Consider the following 6132-nt stretch of genomic DNA (forward strand, 5'->3'; position numbering starts at 1 on the left):
AGTTATGTGCATTTCTTAGAACGAATTCAAGCAGGATAAATGTCAAGCCTGTGCCTGAGCCTGTGCTTATATTTTGTCTAAGCTACACAGTATTACACCATATTTTAGATTTGATACATTTAATAGGTGGGCAGTATTATTTATATAATATGAATTATGTGTTATATTATTCAAAAGAAATTGTGGTTTACTTTGCATCGTAGCATTAAATGTGGTAGCCTATTTTAGTGAGCTAGGCTACATGGATTAAAATGTCAATATTCTCATATATTAGGCCTATATTTTAATTTATATTTTAAAATTCCTTTAATAAAACAACATGGATTTTTGTTATTCATTACCTGTCCTTAATTTTGACAGACAACTTCTTGGGAAAATATATTTGTCTGTACACTGATTAAGAAATTATATATATTTTTTTTAAATTATTTTCCTTATTTTAGTAAAACGTGAGGCACTGTATAATTTCTTTCCCATTAATTAGGCCTAATTAAAACAAGAAACGAATAAATTAAACCTGCACGATTTAGCTAAATCATTGAAATTCTAAAGAATGGACAGATTAATAAAACGTCCTCATGTTTAAACTCAAGTTCTCTCATTATAATCAATAAAATACACACAATGTAAATAAGAGCTTCATTAATAGACAACTTCAGTGATTTTAAAGGGAGCCTTCTTTACTTGCTTTATACTTTTTACTTGCATATAATTTAAGTAAAAAAATAAAATTGCAGCCGCATTTAAATGCAGGTGTGTAAAATGTCTGTGTGCAAGATTTGCGCGGCACTAGTGATGCTGAGTGCACGCGCAGCATTTATTCTTATTTGTTTTATCTTCATTACAAATCTTGTTTGGTTTTATTTTGGATAATTGCATGTAAAAAATAATTTACGTTATAATGCATATGCAAAATGTGAATTATTATTCATATTCAAGTGTTTGTGCGAAAATTATTAATGCACATACAGGACAGGGAGGCGTCCTCTAGATCACTTGAATTTTTTCCTGATAATGAATTAACTTAAAACTGTGGTGTCTCACATACATGAGAAATATATCTACAGAAAGCTTGAAATGTCTTTTAAATGAATCAATTCAGAACGAAAGCATTATGTAATCTGTGAAGGTTGTATTTCTCTTTAAAGGCGCGTACATGTGGAGAGAGTCAGCACTGTGAAATTCATCTTGCAGCCGACAAGAAAACATTTGTTTATTCATAAATAATTAACATGTCTCCTTTTTTACAATCATTGGGCTACTTCTGCCTGTGCTTTGTGGCAAACTTAATGCATGTGCTTGAGTGCGGAATATGTTAAGGCTTATTATGGATTATAGATGTTAATTTAATATGAACCTGCGATTAGTTGAATAATGACAAATGAACGGCTAGTAACTAGAAAAATCTTACGTGGGGGGCAGACCTATTAAATACCCTCTAGACATCTCTGTTAAAGTTTTTAAAGCATTTTATACGCGTATGGATAAATTCTTCTTTCAGAACGTCTGTAATGGAGAGATGCTTTAACACTGATTTTTCCTCTGAAACACAAAAAAAATTGAAATAAAATTGATATTTTATGTTTTGAGAATGGCCAACCCTTCTCTGCAGATTTTGTTGCTTCTGGTTTGTGCATTGTAAATAGGCTACAAAAATAATAATAATAATAATAATGTCTCCAAAAACTCCAAAACGTTTTTGTCATGTCTGTAACGCATGTGTATTCCCAAATCTAAAAAAGCCTATAAAACATCATAGACGGATCATACTGATGTCTGGACTCTGTTTGGGATTTAGAAAAACATAAAGAGATGGTTCAATATATTGGTTATGAAAAGCCTACATTCTGTGAGAATTTATATTTCATAGTCTAAAAAATATTGTTTAGACGAAACAAAATAAAATTAACGCAACAGTTTGCGAATTTATTTATTTTATTTATTTATGTATTTATTTATTTGAGTTAAGGCAACTACCTCTGAAATTAAGTTATAATAACCAATAAACTATATTACGCTATACAGTAGTCAACATTTGAAGTGGATCAAAACCTTTCTTCAAAGTTAAATAGGGTGACCATATGTGCCGTTCATACGGGACACGTCCCGGCCAGGATTTTAATATTGCCTAAAACATCCAAAGCAGTTTGACCAATAACATGCAGGTATTATACATAATCGACCAATCGTGGGGCTGAGCGTGAGAAGGTCTACAGGGAACAATCAAAGAGATCTACAGGGAACAATCAAAGCATGCAAATATGCGCACGTGTTTGTTCGTTCGTTTGACTTGAAGCGTTGCGGCTCAAAAAAAAGACAGCAAAGTAGAGAGCGATCCTAAAGCATAAGGAGCCGTCTGCTCTGCTCTCTAGCTCTCATGAATGTCACACAACGATTGACCTGCAAACAGCCAAAACCTGGATATTTTAGGCAATATTAAAATCCTGGCCGGGACGTGTCCCGTATGAACGGCGCATATGGTCACCCTACCCTAAAATCGAAATGACGAGGCAATCGTCCTATCTAAACCTGTTCTGCAAGTTTGATACCCTCATAAGACACTGTCCATATGAAAGACCAAGAGATTCACACATTTATATCAACCCCCACAAGCTAAACAAAACTACCTCCCAACCCCCTCCAGCTGAACTGAACTCGGTCTGTTTTTTGGCTGTGAGGAACGGTGTGTTGTCATGTTACTGGGTTGAAACATGCCTGCACTCACAGCAGCCTTACTCTTTTTATTCATTATTTTCCCGCAGCCCATATTATTATTATCACTAGACCAAAATAATAACAAATTATCAATTGATAATTAATCATTATTTTACGAAAATCATTGTTATTTGTGAACGTAGCGTTTGCGGAAGGCGTTAAGACCAAGCGGAATCCTCCATCAGCTGCTCCCGCTTCACAGCGCGCGGGACTTGCGCTACCCAGCTTCAAAGTCCGCAAGTTTTGATTTAACTAAATCAATCTGAGCGAATACAACTTACTGATCATGAGCCCAACATTTAGCAATACAGAAAAACATTCAGTCTACCTGAAGGAAGATGTATTTCATTGTAATTTAATGGTGTTAAAGAGAGAGAGAGAGAGAAAAAAAAAAATAAAAATAAAAAATAAAAAAAAAAAACGTGTTGCTATTCCTAAACTTGGAGCTCATTATATTGAAGTACAAATCCAAACAGCAGAAGCAACCTACACTCTCTAAGTGTTCTTTCATTGAAAAGTATGTTTTTTGTTTATTCACAGGCTATATGGTTGAAATAATATTTTAGTTCAAAACTTTAAGTGCCATTGTTTAAAAAAAATAGACCTTCAGTTGTTATGCTTTAAAATCCCATACCATTTGTAATTTCACAGTATTTTCACCTCCTAAATCACTAACCTTTAAATTCACAATTCTATAATGGTCAAATTTACTCAGGCCGATGGCACTTTTAATGACATTATTTTTTATTTAATTTTTTTCTAGAATAATTGTAGCCTACATAAATAGGTGAAGCAAAACAAATATGAATAATAATAAGGTTTCGTGCGAAGTGAATGTGCTGCACAAAGTCATTTTCAGATGCAATGAAAATAAAAAAAAATTAAAAATAAAAAAACCTGGATAGCCTAGATTAGGCCCAAACTCTGTTCCTAAGTATATAATAATTATAATTACTGTTAACCCACAGTAACAAATTTTTACCGATTAATCGCCTATTTTCATTTGCTGCATGTTTTTATTTTTATTTTATTTATTTATTTATTTTTAAAACAGGCTAAAAAATAAATTAAGTTTGTGAGAGGAAAAAAATATATGTGTCATGTATAAGTTGCATTTTATTACATTCAGAAATAATAACGGCTGGCCTAATAATGTTATAATGTGCCAACAGGATATTTTTAGTCCCCTTCACTTTACAAAAAATCCTTTAAATTTAACAAATTTATCAGAACAGAACAAGATTTAAAAATATTTAATTTTAATGGATAAATAAAATTGTAGTATATAATAATATAGGCTTAACTATAAACAAAAAATAAATAAATAAAATAAATGAATAATAATTTAAAGCGAACCATAAGGTAAGGTTGGGCTCTCATTCGGGAGAAATCCAAACGTTTCCATATTCGTGATGTTGCCTATTTCAAGCTTAACTATTATTTGTTAGGTAAAATAGGTTTTGTAGTTCACGCGTGTTTCAGTATCGACAAAAAAAATAGCAAATTAGCAAAAATATGCCAAAGTTGACCGCTGCTCGCGCCGAATGGCACGGTGAACAGCTACTGTTTCAAATGAATGTGCGTGAGGCACCAGCGCGATCAGAGAGCTGAAACAGAAAATATTAAATTTTTAGTCACACAGTAAAGGCATAATTAATAAATGCAAAGTGTTAGCAGTTTGAAAAATCAAGAATAATAACAGAATTAATAAAAATTATTGCTAAATGCTTGACCGTTCTCATTTCGATCTGCAAATGGAACCTGAAGGATTTTTTTTAAACCATGAATGAACCGAAATGAAAACATTTAGCTTTTTATCCATATATATAGGCCTTATATTTAATGACTGTTTAATAACAATAGCATGCATAAGATCCTTCGTGTAAAGGTCTTTCTTTTAATTTTTGATGAGTAGACTATGGCCTAAGACTATCCTATATTTTGAAATTAACTCACTGTGCATTTTTTAATTGTTTTTAAAGATGTTACAATGTTATATCATAATGTTATTGTTGTTTTACTTCCTCCTTTTATCTCATTTTACAATTACATTCAGTTAGCAATACGTCCCTTTGTGCCACCTGGCGGTAGTTTCGCGAATGAATTTAACACGCGACTGACTTGCAGTTAACGCCGCAGCCCTGCGGCGGCAGTACGCGCGGCGGTATTACTCATTTTGGTTGTCTACCTACTGTAATAAGCCCTCTTGCATAAACTTTACAGGTTTCCCATAATAAAGATGGGTTATCTGTGGATAAAGAATTAATAGATAGAAAAGATTTAAATTCAGAAGAGAAGTAAACTGAAAATGCACTGTCTCTAAGTGCTGCAATATTAAGTCTCCACTGTATAGAATAGTCCACAGTATTCCCAAATTGAAGCTCCATAGTGACACTGGCATGATCTGACAGTATAATACTTTCTATATTACAAGATAGTACTAAATGCAAATCTGTTTCCGGCATAAAAAAGTAATCTAATCTTGACTGACAATGATAGGAAGTAGAAAAAAAAATGTATATTCCTTATCAGCAGGGTGAAGAGTTCTCCAGACATCTACAAAACCAAGATCTTTACAAATATTCTGAAGAGATCTCGCCTGAGCAGTTAGAGGTGCAGAGCTATGTGGGTACCTATCTACAAGAGGATTCAGTACACAATTAAAATCTCCCCCAACAATAGTTAAATCTGCTGGCCTGGCAATCATGTCCAAAAACACTTTAGTAACAAAGTCAGATGGATGAGCTGGGGGATAATACATATTTAGTATGAGAATAGATTTACCTTGCCACACACCTTCAATAATAACATAGCGACCGTTCCTATCTTTAATACAGTTTAAAACTTTGAATGGTAAATTACGTTTAATGAGAATAGCAACACCTCTACTTCTAGATGTAAAAGATGAAAAATATATCTGCCCAAAAAAACCCTGTCGTAATTTTAAATGTTCTATGTCACTCAAATGAGTCTCTTGTAAAAGAGCAATTTCGATATTTCCTTTTTTCAAAAAAGTAAGTATCTTTCTTCGTTTTACAGGATTATGGATACCTCAAATATTCCAAGTACAAATCCTAAGCACTCTAGACATTAAAAACTGTACAGACAATCAGTGGATCCATAATACATATAATCACAAAATATATTCCAGTAAGTGTACCCTTCAAAAATCTGCGCTTTGAACAAAAATAAAATAAAATACCAATAAAACAGAAAACTATTCAAGGGAACAAACCTGCCAAACATGCAGGAAGGACTATTCTAACTTTTTTCTTCTGTAGGCCACTGCCTACCCCCACAAACACCACTCACATCCTTTAACATAGGGTAAACACAAACGTCACCAAGCTCTCAGCAACATAATACAACTTCTTCACTCAGTGAATTATTTTGTTCATGTACCACATAACTTCCCGC

This window comes from Cyprinus carpio, chromosome A3, assembly GCF_018340385.1.
Source record: "Cyprinus carpio isolate SPL01 chromosome A3, ASM1834038v1, whole genome shotgun sequence".
Lineage (NCBI taxonomy): Eukaryota > Metazoa > Chordata > Actinopteri > Cypriniformes > Cyprinidae > Cyprinus > Cyprinus carpio.